This window comes from Vulpes lagopus, chromosome 5 (genome assembly GCF_018345385.1).
Source record: "Vulpes lagopus strain Blue_001 chromosome 5, ASM1834538v1, whole genome shotgun sequence".
In the NCBI taxonomy this organism is placed as follows: Eukaryota; Metazoa; Chordata; class Mammalia; order Carnivora; family Canidae; genus Vulpes; species Vulpes lagopus.
In genome coordinates, this window is record NC_054828.1 from 98123764 (window position 1) to 98140953 (window position 17190).

Genomic DNA, 17190 nt, shown 5'->3' on the forward strand with positions numbered 1-17190 from the left:
TGCTTTAAAAAAAAAAAAAAAAACAACTAAGGGCTTTGTTTGATGTAATATTTGGGTGACAAGTGTCTCATATTAATTTACGTGCTACATATTTTGATACAATATCCAAAAGATATGATTAACCACACTGACCATTTTTAAGTGCACGTTTTATGGTCCACAATTTCTAGTTAATTTTCTTTCATTTTTTAATGTTTATTTATTTACCTTTTTGGTAACCTCTACACCAAACATGGGGCTCAAACTCACAACCCCACAATCAAGAGTTGCATGCTCCTCCAGCAGAGCCAGCCAGGTCCCCGGCTAGTTAATTTTAAAATGCTATGGGATGCCTGGGTAGCTCAGCTGTTGAGCATCTGCCTTCGGCTCAGGGCATGACCCTGGAATCCTGGGATCGAGTCCCACTGTGGGCTCCCTGCATGGAGCCTGCTTCTCCCTCTGCCTGTGTCTCTACCTCTCTCTTTCTGCATGTCTCTCATGAATAAATAAATAAAACCTTTTTAAAGATAAAATAAAAGAAAATGCTGATATTGAGTAAGGCTTGGATAGATTGGGAAAATTTACCTCTGCTTACAGGAATTTTAAGGGGATGGACAGAGACTTGAACCCAGGCTGCCTGATTCCAAAGTGGTATTTGTCATAAGGGCAGTAATAACCAGAGGAAGAAGAGCAACGATGATAGTTAATATTTATAGAGCCTTTACTATGTGCCCAGCATTGTTCTACTTGAAACATTATCTGTATTTGACATCTCATGGCCAAATACACACTCGAATAGATAGGATTCATTGACAGTGATACATGTAATGTCATATATGTGGATGTGTATGTATGTCTATGTACACACAGAAAACCTCATTTAATCTTTAGGTCAATCTGTGAGGTAGCACTGTTTTCATCCCCATTTCACAGGTGAGGAAACAGGCCCAGAGAGCTAAGCTGCCCAAGGCCAGGTGCCAATTTGAGGAGCTGGGCATGTAGCTCAGACTCTTTGGCTCAGGGCTGTACTGTGGCCACTCTTCCCACCCTCTGCTGCGGGTTATGGAGGGTGGACAGCTGGAGGCCTCTCCTGAGGCCCTGCTATGGCACTCACCCCAAACAGGGAGGCAAAAAGAATGGTCACAGCGTGTCATGCGAATGACTGTAGTCCCTGTCACCTCACGGGAAATTTGGGGCAGATGTATCTTGGCCTGGGCCTGGGCCAGTGGGCCAGGCAGACAGGGGGGTACACATGCCTCTAGAGGTCCTGGCTGCCCCCTGGGCGACAGACAGTGTGAGTCTGCAACACCTGGTATGTATAGAAGGACAACCAGTGACCATGACCTGGAGGAGAAAATGGCCCCTTGAGGATTGACCCTGTGACCCAAGCCCATTGTCACCGAAGTGCTTCCCAAAGATGGGCCCTCATGTAAATTAAGAACGAGTCAAACACTTGGAAGGAGCAGATCCGTGGGTGGCCTGGGAGGGGTGAGAGATGGCCGGATCCCAGGTACTTCCTTTCTCTGAAAGGAGGAAGAAGGCAGTGGGCAGGACCAGGCTGGCCTGCAGCGAGCACTGCACACATGGCCCTCTGTGAGCTAGTGGCCGCTTGTGACTGTGCCTCTGGAGGTGGGGCTGGGAGTAGGGTGCATTTCTGGATGGTTCTGGAGAGCCTCCTTCTTGGTAAGGCCCATATCTGTTACCTTTCAGCCACATCAGCACATGAGGTTTCTGATTTTATGTATTTATTCTCTGGTTCTGGCTCTTGGCCTACATCTCTCTGCACACAAAAAAAGCTAGGGTGCTGCGTTGCTAGAGCCATGTGCTTGGCAGCATTAAGGAGAATAAAATTAGAGCCTCGTAGCAGGTTATGTGTGCTTGTAGCTTGCTCCTGTGGCATGGAGGGACAGTCTGACATGGTTGGGCAGTCCCACAGCATTGCCTTTCCCCCTGAATACAATGTTGCAATCATTTGGGGGCAATTTGTGCTGCTTTTACAAAAACCTTCTATTTTAGTTGGCCTTTAAAAAAAAAAAAAGATGGTATTTATTTACTTGAGAGAGAGCTCGTGAAGGGAGAAGCAGAGAGGGAGGGAGAGGAACAAGCAGACTCTGAGCTGAGCACAGGGCTCGATGCAGGGCTCCACGTGGGGCTCGATCCCAGCACCCTGAAATCCCGACATGAGCTGAAACCAAGAGTCAGATGCTTAGTTGACTGAGCCACCTGGGTGTCCCTGAGTTGGACCTTCTAAGAGAACTGGACATGGTCGACTTTTTTCTTTGTTCTCTGTAATGCCTGGCAAGACACACAAGAGGTAGTGATTGATTCTGCCTTTATTTCTCTGTCGTGTCCATGCTGTCCCCTCACTCCCGACCACCCTGAAGATGCCTTTCATCATTATGTGGCCAACAGGGAAGGAGATGGGCATGAAGACGAAGCAGAAGGCACCCTCTCTGCTCCCCTCGGCTCCAGGCCCCACTCGAAGAGCAGAGCACAAGGGCCAGAAGACTCTCACCCTATCTGCTATAAAGGGGACACACACATGGAGCCATAGAGAAATGGAAAGGGGGGCACCTGGGTGGCTCACTGGTTGAGCAATGCCTTTGGCTCAGGTCGTGATCCCAGGGTCCTGGGATCGAGTCCCATGTTGGACTCCCTGCATGGAGCCTGCTTCTCCTTCTGCCTCCTGTGTCTCTGCCTCGCTTGCTCTCTCTCTGTGTCTCTCATGAATAAATAAAATCTTCGAAAAAGAAAAAAAGAGAGAGAAGAAACGGAGAGGACTCCACATTTCCTAGGTTACAGAGGATGAGAAACCATTGGCCCTGCCGACACCAGACATTGGTCCTGTAAGGCCGTGTGTCCAGGGGGCCCCAGCAGGCTAGCATGGGTAGGCATGGAGCAAGTACAGACCCTGCGGGTCCAAATCCAGTTCAGACCTGAACTGGGTTGCACACTGTGGGGAATTCAGCCTCATGCTTAGGGGTCCCCATTGCCATGCCTATAAAATGGGCTAATGGTGCCAGCCTCTGCAGGATGGTTGGGGGATTCAGATTCATAATGCACAGTGATGGGGCTCAGCCTGGGGCCACAGCCACCTGGAAGGGAGCTGAATTTCGACTCCGAAACATGGTCCTTATTCTACCAATTTAACAGCCCCTGAGAGCCCAGAACAGCCCAACATCCTACAATCTTAGTGGAGAGACAATGGCTGCCCCTGTGCTAGGGACATGGGGTGTGGGGGCCCCAGCCCACAACAAGCTCAAGTCTCCTGGAACTGAGCCAGAACTGAACCACCTCTCACCCCAGCCACACACCTACATGTAAACATACACAGACCCATCCACAGATGTATGCACACCCACACACCTATTCACATACATACACAGAGACACCCATGTACACACTCTCATGCACATATACAGAAACTCATAGTTGTGTACAGACACACATATAAAGGCACACACATTCTTTTTTTTTTTTTTTTAAGATTTTGTTTATTATTTGAGAGAGAAAGATTAAGAGCGGGGAGGGGCAGAGGAAGAGGGAAAAGCAGACTCCCCGCTGAGCAGGAAGCAGGACTCTGGGCTTGATCCCCGACCCTGAGATCAATGATCTGAGCAGATGCTTAACCAACTGAGCCACCCAGGCACCCTGGCACGCACATTCTTATACACGTTCACTCATGTACACACATGAACATACACATGTACACACGGGCATGCATTTATACAAACATACATTCATACACATATACGTACACACAAACACTCAGACATGGACACACATATATAGGCATAAACAGACACTCAGGGGGCACCTGGGTGGCTCAGTTGGCTAAGCATCCAACTTTTGGTTTCAGCTCAGGTCATGATCTCAGGGTCATGAGGTGAGGCCCACATCAGGTTCTGCTCAGCGGGGAGTCTACTTGAGATTCTCTACCCCTTTCTCTCTCCCTCTTCCCGCCTTTTGCTCATGCATGCTCGCTCTCTCTCAAATAAATAAATCTTAAAAAAAAAAAAAAAAAACAGACACACTCACTGTGTACACACACATACATACATATACTCACACACCACCAGTACTTGGCCAATACCAAGGGTTGGCCTTGCTAAGAGAAACAGATCATTGTCCATCATCCCTTCTTGTTCCCATTTGACACCAAGGGCCATGGCTCAGCACAGCCTTAGAACAACAGAGTCCTAGGCAGGTGATTTTCCCAGGCAGGAGCTCAGCCATCGAGGACTGCCTGCTTATACCTGCTGGCATAGGGCCCTTCATTGTGTAGACTTGGCACACTGCAGTGAATGCTCTGGCAAGGCACATCCATCTGTCCATCTGTGTGGAAGCCACTTGTCCTCCCTGATTTCCCTGACCTGACACCTCTGGCCATAGGAGGACTCTGACTCAGACTGGCATTCTCAGAGCCTCACTCTCCGGGCTCCAGGACCTGGCATGAGTTAGGCTGAGACCCAGAGAAAAGACCTGTGATGAATCTGTGGCCCACAGGAAAGAACAATGAAATACTGAGCACAGGTCACCCACTGGAACTTGCCGTGGGCCATCTTCTCCCGAGCCACCAGCCACGGGGCTCCAGCTGTGGGAGCCAGTGGACTGTCCCTCTGGAGCCCACAGCAGGTGAGGGGACCAGTGCCCACCCCTGCTGTCCCACAGGCCACTGTGCAAGGCAGATTTCTAGTGAGGAAAGGTCACTAGCCCTTCCCAGGTCCCGGGTTCTCTGTCTTGTCCCCTCCCCAACCCCCCAAACACACACCTATGCCAGGTCCTGCCCCAGGAGAAAGAGGCTCTGGGATAGTCCACCCTCAGGCAGGTCCTCCTGTGTGGCCAGAGGTACTGGGTCAGTTACTGGAAAAGGCGCAAGAAAAACCAGTAACTTCCCCACTCTCCCTGGTTGTCCTGCCTGCCCCTGTGCTGAGGACCACCTCCCTCGCTCCCTCCCGAGCTCCTAGCCCCCACGCTCAATTCTGATCCATGGAAGGCAGAGCTCCAGGCCTTCCTGTCCATCTCCCCAAATGCACTAAGGTGTTCTGCTGAACAAAGGGAGCCTCCCACCTTAGCTATTATTAAAAAGGGAAAAAGAGACAGATGCATGCTTTTTCTTGTTTTGCTTTGTTGTTTTTTTTCTTTAATATTTTTCAGATCAAAGTCTTAATTAAGCAAGACTTCTTCTATCCTTGGCCAGAGAGAATCCCAAGGGTAATTTTTAAGTCTTTAAATGAGGTTAAAACTAGAGGTTACTGGTATTCACTGGAGTTGAGAATGAAAGATACCTGGCAGGGGCGACAGAATGAAGGTCTGAGGTGTGACCACTGGTCAGGTGAGCTCAAATTAAGTGGGTCTGTCTTAAGAATTCTAGAATCAGGGGAGCCTGGGTGGTTCAGTCAGTTAGGCATCTGCCTTTGGCTCAGGCCATGATCACAGCTGTTATCCTGGGATTAAGCCCTGCATCAGGCTATCTGCCGAGCGGAGAGCCTGCTTCTCCCTCTGCCTCTACTGTTCCCCTTGCTTGTGCTCTCTCTCTCTGTCAAATATATAAATATAATATTTTTTTAAAAAAAGGAATTATAGAATCAGGAACACCTGGGTGGCTCAGCTGGTTAAGTATCGGATTCCTGACTTCAGCTCAGATCATGATATCAGGGCAGTGAGATCGAGCAGTGAGTTGGCCTCTGTGCTGAGCGTACAGCCTGCTTAAGATTCTCTCGCCCTTCCCCTCACTCTCGATCTCTTGCTTGCTTGCTCTCAAAAAAATTAAAAAAAAAAAAAAAAAAAAAAAGAACTATAGAATCAAATGGCAATTCCTGGTTTTCCTGCTGCTGCTTCTCAAGGAATTGCTTCTGGTTTGGTCTTTGGCAATCCTGCAGCTGAATTGTCAGGGGGAAAATGTCTACATCTGTTGGAAACATTTCTGTTCCTGATGAAAGGGGCCTCTATTGGCCCCTATAATGAACAGGGGCCAGGGGCACTCCCCGGTTCAGACCCCAATCTCTCTACATTGAGGCCTTCTTCTGGTTCTGTCTGGGAATGAGGCCCTGGCCCCAGCTTCCCAGTTCAGGCCTGGGCTCATCTGGGGGATTAGGAAGATTTCAAAGATTTCAAAGGGGCATGTATCTGAGACCAGGGCCTTGACAGTTGTTGGCCAGGCCTGACAACGGCACCCACACACCAAGCTACAGCACTCAAACTTGGGAGCCCTTCAAATGCCATGTTATCCATCATAGATGGGCTACTGCTTCTAAAGGTTCCTATAAGGTTAGGCCCTGGTTAGGAGCTGAACCAAAGAAGAAACAAGGCAAAACAAGGACATTGGGGATGACGAAAGGCAGGCTCATCCAGTGTAGAAGGTTCCTTCCCTACCCTCCCACTACAGCTGTGCTGAGCCTGCTTCTCTCTTCTTTCCATGGCTCCAACCCAGCACCCTGTCATCAGTTGGCTTGATGGGGTGGCCTTTACCAAATGGCTGTTTCACTTTTAATCCGATAAAGCCTGTCCATGAAAGTCATTACCTGCTGAAGGACAAAGAGCAACAGGGCAAAATACACATACACTCATGTGCATACACACATGCAAGCACACACAGGATCAGCGGTGTGTGGTGGGAGGGCATTCATACCAGTGAAGGACATGAGATCCACTAGCTGGAGAGCCAGCCAGTCACTGGCATACCATTCCCATCACAGAAAAAACAGAGACCTATTCTGAAGTTGAATCACAGGGTGCATTTTATGTTATACAGAAATCATCATGGAGGGCCATTGGTGCCAACTCTGTAGATTCTTTCTAGATGGTATAGAACATGAGAGAATAAAACAACTTTTCTTTAGTTCAGGACCACAATGTGGAAAATAGCCTACCGAGCTGGAAAGGGGAAGAGGGCATTGTCAGGAGCCAAGGAAATCTCTTTAAGAACAACAACAAAAAATAGTAAGCCTCTTTACTTTTCCCCCAAAGTGACAAATTTGACTTGTCAGATGCAAGTTCAACTTGTGGACAATCCACTCACGACTGATAATCTCCATAGCAACTGCTGTGTCACGTGATGACACAGAAGCCGTAGAGACAGAGGCAGAGCTGCTTTCCAGACTGCTTTTCTTCTGGTAGATTCCATGAGGTCAGACTAATTAACAGGACCAGAATTGAGACCTTGGTTTAAGTCATTGGCAGATGTTCTTAAGGAAGAATGAAGATACTTTAGCACCTTCTCTTCCCATCCCTGTGCCAGGATGGGGAGGAGGCTCCAGTGTAGTGTCTCCCTTTCCCCCCTCTCCTAATTTGCTGAGCTACAAACAGCGCTTCTAAATGCTCTCTTTGTAGAGTTATGTCTGGAGGAAAAACTAATTCTTCTGAACCTTTTAAAATATCAGACACTGGTGAGAGAGGGAGCCAGGAATACAAGCCAAGTTCTCTTTTTAATTAGTATTATAAATTTCTACTTCTTTAATTTCCAACTGCCTCTCCCTGCAAAATGCAGGTACAATGTAATTAAAGCCCTCCATCCATGACATTTGTTCTTAGACTAGAAAATTCTGTCCCCTTCCCAAAGTGTATCTCTTTTAGTTGGGCCTAATGTAGGTCTGGTGACTTGTTGAGGGTGGAAAGTTCATTCATTTTCTTAGATTCAAAGAATGAGATGCTTGTTGCCTTCCTGACATATTCTGGTGGCGAAGAGGTGACAGGGATGCCTGTGTGTGGGTCCCGCCCACCTCGTTCAGTGGCCACTGTGGCCCTCTCCACTGACAGCATTGCTGTGGGGACCTGTGCCCAGTCCACTCAAGCAGCTCTGCTTGGCAAAGTCTAGAGCATTTTGCTTTGTCTGCCACAAGACAATTGCTCCATTGTCTCCAGGTTAATGAAGTTTTTGGTCAAAACACAATGATTTCAAACATCCCTTGGACCTCTTTACCCTACATCTGGACAGACAAGTCCACCAATCCCTTCAGAATTGCTTCCTCCTCTGAGTCTGTTCTGCAGAGGAGTTGGTGTGTATATGGAGATGTATTTTAAGCCACCATGTTGACCATTGGGCCTGACTAGGGGCAACCCCAAATTCCAACCAAACTGTGTGTGTGAATGTGTGTGAGCTCTGGAAAGGAGCAAATCACCCAGTGAGAATGAGCAAAGGCTATTTATTTGGAGCTTGCTCTAGCAAGGGAATCAACCACCATCAGCAGAAATGGGTAGGGTGAGGCATGGGAGAGTGTTGATGGAAAAGAAGGAAGGCTCCAGGTGTGCCCTGGTTGGAGGCTGTTGGCGGGAGAAGCTGTAGTAGGCTAGTGTGTATGAATGGCGACCTATGTCATTGATTAGGGATGCACATATTTGGCTTTCTCTTGTGGATCCTAAGTTGGAAGTAGGGACAAGAATTAGGAAAACTATCAGCTATTAATCTATTAATCAAGTCTTAACGATTTGGAGTCAAGTTGCTATAGGAGCTGTTGTTTGGCTTCCTGTGCTGGTTTCTGCAAATTGTGGGTCTTATATATGGTCTGGCCATTATCCATCTGTATATTCAGTTGCTTAGAGTGTATATGAGACTCTTTTCCCAGAATTGACCTGAAATCAATAAGTTGAACAGGTGAGAGTCGGGGAGAGAAAGTCATTGTTGTACAAAAAGCCACAGATGGAAATTCAGCATGCTTTTAAAAGACCTGCATCAACTGCTCCTTTGGGCCAGCTGAAGTCTCCATCAAGGCTTGCTGATCTTTCTCAGGCATTACAGGGAATTGGGGATCCTGTTTTGGAGGCCAATTTTGGGTACCAGGTGGGCCAGAATGGCATCCATGAAGTAGGCCACATTAACTTCCAGATGTACCCAACCTCAACTTCCCTATCCTCCCCGCTCCATCCAGGGAGCCATCTTGCCACCATACCCACTCACTGAACTTATTTCAAGGACTTGTCTTCAGGCTTATTGTTTTTTACCAAGCAAAGAATTATTGAGAAGGCAGTCAAGATTAATCTATTTTTAACCAGGAGATAATGCCCAAAGAAGAGCTAAGTCCCTAGGTATGGAATGTCGGATACCTTGCAGCAGGTGGTGGTTCCAAGAGGCCATGGTCCAGATGGCAGCTGATTCCACCCACATGTCAGGCGAGCGAGAGCATTTCCAGACGTACTTCGTGTTTCTGCCCCCAGTAACATGCCCCAAGCAATAAAATGATTCTAGATCTTTCCAGAGGTTACAGCCTGGAGGCTTGTGGGCCACATTCAGTCTGGAGCTGTGTTTTGCTTGGCACACATGCATTTTCAGTTTTTTTTCATTATTTGCCAAGATTTTAAAATCAGGAGCTCGCCTTTCACATGAAAAATCTGTACGTTCCAAGTTCTCTTGGAAATGGGATGATCTGGCAACACTGGGTCATCTTCCCACCTGAGGCGGCTGAGCAGAGTAGCAGCCACCCTCACTGAAAGGGGGGGACATGGTCTCTTCTTTGCCATAGTCTCCATTTGGCTAGCCATTTTCTTCTGGGTGTCACTATTATGGACTAAATGTTTACTTCCCCAACCCCTAAATTCATATGTCGAAACACTAATCCCCGTGGGATGGTGTCAGGAAGGTAGAACCCTCTGGGAGATGATTACGTCAGGCAGGTAGAACCCTCATGAATGGGATTACTGCCCTTAGAAGAGCTCTCTTGCCCTCCCTCTGCCATGAGGACATGATAAGATAGCAGTCTGCAACCCGGAGGAAGGTCCTCACAGAACCTGACCACACTGACATGCTGATCTTGGACTTAAAGCCTCCAGAATGGTGAGAAATAAATTTCTTTCTTTCTTTTTTTTTTTTTAATGATAGTCACACAGAGAGAGAGAGAGAGAGAGAGAGAGAGAGGCAGAGACACAGGCAGAGGGAGAAGCAGGCTCCATGCACCGGGAGCCCGACGTGGGATTCGATCCCAGGTCTCCAGGATCATGCCCTGGGCCAAAGGCAGGCGCTAAACCGCTGCGCCACCCAGGGATCCCCCGAGAAATAAATTTGTGTTGTTTATAAGCCACTCAGCCTGTGGAGTGGTGGGTGTTTGAGGTGCCAGTTTCAGGGTCAGCTATGTGACTTCCTCTCTCAAGGCATCCGCTTCCTGGTCTGTCAGATGGAATAGGACTCCTAGCTGCCATGTTTATGAGGCTTCGCTGGACATATGTAAAATGTGGCTGTTAGAAAGTAGGGCTGGCTGTCAACTGTATCCATCAGGATAGACCGGTAATCAAAACACCCAAAACTCAGTGTCTAGCATCAGCCCAGGTTTATCTGTTTGTGGCACGTGCCACTTGCCTGTCTTGGATCAGCAAAGCTTTGCTCAATGTCACCATCATTCAGGGGAGCAGGATGATGGAAGATCCCCCCAGGAGTGCCATCAGTCTCTGTGACAGGAAGGAGGGAACATGGTAAGTCAAGTTCTGGACTTACAGGCCTCTTCTCAGGAGAGACACTCATGGGACGCTGGGTGGTTCAGTTGGTTAAGCATCTGCCTTCAACTCAGGTCGTGGTCCCAGTGTCCTGGGATTGAGCCTCACAGGGGGCTTCATGCTCAGTGGGAAGCCTGCTTCTCTCTCTCCTTCTGCTGCTCCCCTTGCTTGCACTCTCTTACATGCTCTCTCTCTTTCTCTCAAATAAATAAATAAAATCTTAAAAATAATAATAATAATAATAATAAGAGACACCCATTACCTCAGCTCCTATTTCTTTGGCAACATTAAGTCACATCTCATTTTAAAGAATGGCCCCAAGCCTAATGCCTCCTAGGGCCACACTGTTCCCTCAGAGCACAGCTGGCTCCCCACCCCATGCCATTGCTCACTCCCAAGAAGATCTTCTGGGGAGGGGGTTGCCCGAAGAGATGGTATATACTTCCTTCCTCAAATTTTAGACCTAACCACAAAGTCATAATGACACATTGCAATAAAAACCTCTTAAAGACAAGACACACCTCTTTTGCTTCTGCATATAAATCCATCTTCTTCACACCTGACCAGAACTTCTCATGGGCTTTTCAGTCTGTGAGCATCTGGCTGTATTCAGTTTGCTGACACCGTGCCCCCATTAATAGTTTGGCTCTGACCCAAACAGCAGCCCCATGCTAAGGGCTGAGGCAGGGCCCCATTCAACTCCAGATTCCCCTCAGATTAAAGATAATTCTCACATTGACTTAAGACTATTAAATATACAGAGAATGTTATTGAATACTTCTTCCAGGTCTCACAAGAATGAGTAGTGTAAAGACCTCTTCATTGTAGTGTTGAAGACCTCCCTGCAGGATAATACACAGGGGTTCTTGGGGTGTTACAGAGAACTCTGGAAAAGTGCAACTGCCACCCACAGCCCTCTGTCTGCTCCCCAACAGACAGCAGCTAGTGCTGTCTTTCCCCTGCCCAGAGTCCCTGGGAAGTGTCAGCAGACACGGAAGGCCTCTCAGACATCCACCCCTCGGATCCAACAAAGCTTTGTCCCTTTGTCCCGAGGCCATTCTAGAGGAGGCCAGAGAGCCGGCTAGGAAGGCTGCACTGTGAAAATGGAACAAAAAAGATGCATGCCCCCATCGTGCCTGGTGGCTACTGCAACATTCTTTGATTTAAAAAAAGAAGAAGAAAGAAAGAAAAGGAAACATAATTTTGAAAATGATTTTGGAAATGCTCCCCCAGATGGCACGGAGCACCCGGATGGCTGAGACTCACCCTGGCCTGGGTGCTGGCTCTGTGCTTTATGCACAGTACTTCATTTCATTTCCACAATAGCCCTCTTAGGTAATTGCTAATATTATTTTATTTCTGTTTTACAGATAGGAATTATTCTTAGCTCAGAGTGGTCTGAATCTTACAAAACACCCCTGAGAACTCCATTGGCTCCCAAAAAAGCCCCACTTTGGGCTATATATGCAATGAAACAAAAGCACCCTCTCTCCCCACCTCCAGTCTTCCAGAGGGAAGTGACCACTTCCCCCTCTCCTCCTGGGGGAGCTGGTGTCCTCACCGTCCCTGCGCCCCCCCCCCCCCATCGGGATTCAGCAAAGATACGCACCTCTGCCCCTCCTCCTCTCCTCAAATAAAATCATTTAAAGAGGTCAAACTGCACAGAGCTAGTCACGGCAAAACTGAGATTCAAACTGAGCAGCCCAAGCTTTGAGCCACTAAACTATGCTGCCTTCTATGATTATATTATAACCCAAATTCAAAAGACCACCCACTGCTTTCTTTATTGGATCCTTCCAATAAACTGGTCATGCTGGTAGCACAATTCCCTAAGGAAACAGAAAATGACTATTCTAAAATAAATCTGGTGGACACACCCAGCCACAAAGTGGGAGGTGCTTTATACAAATACAACCACGGCCTTCTCTCCAGCGAGCCTTCCCTCAGGGTTAAGAGTCCAGAACTCAGCCACCAGGGGCGGGGAGCTAGAGGCCAGGAGAGAGACAAGAGATGCCAGCCAGCTGCAAGAAGCTGTACAGAAAGAAGAGAGATTTGAAAAGCAAATGGGAGAATTCTGACAGTGGGGTGGGAGGCCAGGTCTGCCTTTGGGAAGGGCATTGGGGTCAGTGGGCAGGGCTCATTTGCATTATACTTCAGGTAGAGGTGGAGGTAGAGGTACATCAGCTGCCCTGCTTCAAATTGGACCTAAGTCCCCCCAAATCCCTTCCATCATGGGGCACTGTTTCTAAAAGCAGGAAACATGTAGCTTTAGAAATATAGTCACTAAAAATGCTAGAAGAATAACATGCTTCATGTACTTTAAGGTACCCCCTGATGATTGAGCTACCCAGAAGTTGGGCCTCCAGGAAACACTTGTTGACTTACTTGCAAGGAAAAATGAGGCATGATCTCTGCATGTGCAGAGACAGGGAAGAGAGGAAGATTAACATTTTATTCACAGTCCTTAGGATTCATTTGGAAAGCACCTTGGGGAATATTTCCAACCTGAGTCCTCTGCCTTTGTGTGGCCAACACAGCCTGGGAGGGAGGCATAGTAACCCCACCCTGCAGGTGAGGTGGTGGAAAGAGCTGTCCTTCCCAGCCTAGGAGAGGGGACTCCCCACCAGCGCTTGTGTCCCCCAGGGCCTCTGCAGCCCCTCCATTCTGGATGCAGTTGCTCTGATTAACATCACTTGTGTGTGTTGGGGGTGGGGGGAGTTGGCAAGGAAGGGAGACAACACACTGCATGTGGCAGAAAAGGGGAAAAATAGAAATGCAAGAGGAGAATCTGAGGGGAAGCTGGGAGGGAAGATGGAGAGAAGTCCCTGCCAAGGCACTGAAGTCAGGGGAGAGCTGAGCCCGCACAGAAGAGGGAAGACCTGGTGTGGCTGGGTCAGAACTGCAACCCTTGCTAACACGGACTTAGCAAAAGAAACCTGCACAGTTCCGGAGGACTTCCAGAAGCTTCCTTCCCCACGTCGGGCACAGAGCCCGGCCTCCCCTCCACCCTGCCCCCGTCTCTTTATTCGGCAAGACTCTCCTGTCATCAGCTCCTCGGTACCTCGGGTCCCTCTTGGCACTAGAAACTGTAAGTGAACCCAGCGGTCACACAGGATTCTAAGAATTACTTCTTCCCAGTTTCCTGAACTGGCTTTCAAAGTCCCCTCGCAAGCGTGTTTAAAAACCACGCTCCCCGCAATCAGGAGCTCTGCTCAACACAAACTCAACAAACGGTTTCAGGCAGGAGCCACTCTGGCAAGTTTTGACAGTTGTGAGACACTACCTGTCAGGCAGGTTTTCTGCGGTACTTAGGCCTGTGTGGAGACAGAGAATCCACCGGAGAAGGCCTCCTCTCTGCGGCGTGCGCCCGCGGGCAAGGAGCGCGCCGATCCCGATCCCCGCTCAGCGTTTCTAACTGTGCTCTTCTAACCCGGGCTGTGGCACCTCTGCGCCCAAATGCTAACGCCGAGGCAGCCTTTCCCCAGACTTAGTTTTAGAAAACCATAAACCACAAGAGACATTTCTACCGGCATCTAAATGTGGGGTTTAACCTTCTATCATTTATAAAAGTTTTAAGAACATACGAAAGTTTGGCAAGTGTCATATCTCAAACCTTTACTAATTTTTTAAGATTTTATTTATTTATTCATGAGAGATGCAGAGAGGCAGAGACACAGGCAGAGGGAGAAGCAGGCTCCATGCAGGGAGCCCAGTGCGGGACTCGATCCCAGGACCCCGGGATCACACCCTGAGCTGAAGGGAGATGCTCAACTACTGAGCCACCCAGGTGCCCCTCAAACCTTTATTTTAAAAAGCAAAAGTGGTATACTTGGTCAATATTATACCAAATGAGAGGGCATCCCTGGGTGGCGCAGCGGTTTGGCGCCTGCCTTTGGCCCAGGGCACGATCCTGGAGACCTGGGATCGAATCCCACATCGGGCTCCCGGTGCATGGAGCCTGCTTCTCCCTCTGCCTGTGTCTCTGCCTCTCTCTCTCTCTTTGACTATAATACATTAAAAAAATATATATATTATACCAAATGAGGAAGAACATTAAGACTAGGAGGCCAGGAGGGAGTCAGCCCTGAGGCGCTATGTTAATGAGGCAGCAGCAGAGTCCCTGAGGTGAGGACTGTGGCCTGGATCTCAAATAAGAAGTCACACCACGATCCCATGTATCTTTTCATTGGCAGAAGTTTTCACGTTACCTTGTCTAATGTTCTAAGCTCAGGGGTGTAGATGAGATCCTCTCCATTTGCAGACGAGAAAACTGAAGCCCAGAAGAATAAGGGGCAGAGCAAGGGTTCTCACCTTTAGGTCTTCTGACCCTACCTCCTGTTGTTCATTTTGTCACACCGTGCCTTCCAGGAGCAATGTTGTCCTCCCGGCATGTTTACACGGGGAAGAAATGTAATGCCACAACGTAATTTCAGTGGAGCTGGTCTGCACATTCAAGGGTGAAATGACAAGCTCTGCTTTAACCCTAAAGGAAGAGGCATTTATTTCTTCCACTTCCACTTCAGGATCTGTAGGGCATCTTGACATTCCCACATCGCCTGCTCAGCATGAAGTCCGCTTGGAATCTCTCCCTCCCTGTGGCCCTCCCCCTGCTCCCATACTCTCGCTCAAATAAATCTTTAAAAATTAATTAATTAATTAAAATCTTTTTTAAAATTAAAAATCCTCAGAAGAAGGGTTGACCAGAAAAGGTACCAAGAGATTTGGGGGGCAGGAGGAGAGACACCCTGTTGACCTGTCAGAGGTGGGAGTGTATACCCCTAAAAGAGAGAAGTAGATGCATATCCATGTCCCCCTGCAGAATAGCTAAGTAGTCCACATAAATGAAACTTCAAAAGTAGTGGCCCAGGAGTACAATGGCCTGTGAATGCCAAGTGGGATTTGAAATCAGAATCTCAAAGGTGGCTGGGTAGAGGAAAAGTGGTAAATTCTCAGATTCTAAGAGCCATGTTCTTAAAGTCACAGCTGTGTTCAGGTTTGCTTTCTGCTATGTATTTCCACTGCAGAAAGGGAGGCAACTTTTTCTGCTGGTGGATGGTTTCCTTTGGGGAGCCTGGCCAAGAAAGGTCATGTCTCAAGTGGTCACTCTCAGAAGTGCTGGAAAAGCAGGGCAGACAAATGCCCTAGTTTTCCAATGAGCAGACTGGGTAAACCATAGGAGGGTACCTCTCTGGCAGATTCTCAAAGGAGTTGGCAAATAATGACTGGGGAGAAGGCAAAACTTTGTTTAAGGATCAACCTCTGGACTGACTCAGGTTACCTGCCACTCCCCACCCAGGCAGGGTAGGGGAGACCCCAAAATAAGCAGCAAACAGTAACCTTTTCCAGGAATTAGAAGAGAAGAAGTTCTGGACTCCCTGCAGCAAAAACAACCTCAAAATTCCCCTGAAGGGAGACCCTTGAGATCTGGGGATGAGGTGGCCTTTCCCATCGTGGAGGAAGGGATGGTCAACAAATGTGCTGGGGCATTTGGCTGCCCACTGAAGAAAGACTGAAGAATCAAAACATAGAGAGGACAATGTGTTTATGACCCAGGAGTCAGAGTGTGCAAGGCTTCAACTCAAGCAAGACACAAAACCACAAGGGCACACCGAGGGAGAATGATGTCAGCTTCATCGAAATGTGGAACTTCTGATTCAAAATCAGAAATCACTAGAAGCTGAGATACAACAAAACTGAGAACAAGGCTGAGATGCAGCACAATGGGAGAAGATATTTGTAACATAATATAAATTGTGTGTGTGTGTGTGTGTGTATGGACACATACATCTGCATATATACAGAAATATATTCACATATACATAAATTCTGGATTATTATCCTGGCTCTATCAAGTACTCTATCAATCTGTAAAGAAAACAGATGAAAACCAAAAACCTTACGGAAAAGCAGATAAGGAGATGACCCACCAATTCACAACAAAACCCAAATAGAAAGGGGAGATCCAGAGTTCTTGCTTTATCTCTATAGTGCAAATTGTTTCCAATGAGAGCTTATTCTTATATACATTTCATAAAGAAAAACAAAGACAAAATTACCTGAAGATGAAACCCACGCATTGTGATTTTTTTTTAAAAGACTTTATTAATTTATTTGAGAGAGAGCATGAGCATGGGGCGGGGCAGAGGGACAACAGACTCCCCGCTGAGCAGGGAGCCAGACAGGAGCCAGGACCCTGGGACCATGACCTCAGCCAAAGGCAGATGCTTAATGACTGAGCCACCCAGGTGCCCCAAGCAATGTGATTTATTAGTCTGCCAACACATAGGAAAGGAGCTCTTGGTCTATAAAATATGAGCCTTTTCGTGTGAACCTAAGCAACCACAGGGCAGCAAAGCCAGAGTGCCACGCAGACGAGGCAGGGAAGCTGTAGGCAACAGGGTTCAAGAGGGAGACCAGCTCCTGGTGGGTCTGTGCCTGGGAGCCTGCCCAGGGCTTACCTGTGCCCAGGGTGCTGGGAAAGAGGACTCCAAATGTAAGACCCTCTGATCACCATTCTACCATACATGCCTCAGTAGATGGGGGCGAGCCTTAAAAAAACTGAAAGCATTTTATTCCTCCCTTCCAATGTACAATTTTAAACCCACATTTGAATTATCAGTGTTGAAGTTCCACTTAGAAAGAGGCTAGAGGGGATCCCTGGGTGGCGCAGCGGTTTGGCGCCTGCCTTTGGCCCAGGGCGCGATCCTGGAGACCTGGGATCGAATCCCACATCAGGCTCCTGGTGCATGGAGCCTGCTTCTCCCTCTGCCTGTGTCTCTGCCCCTCTCT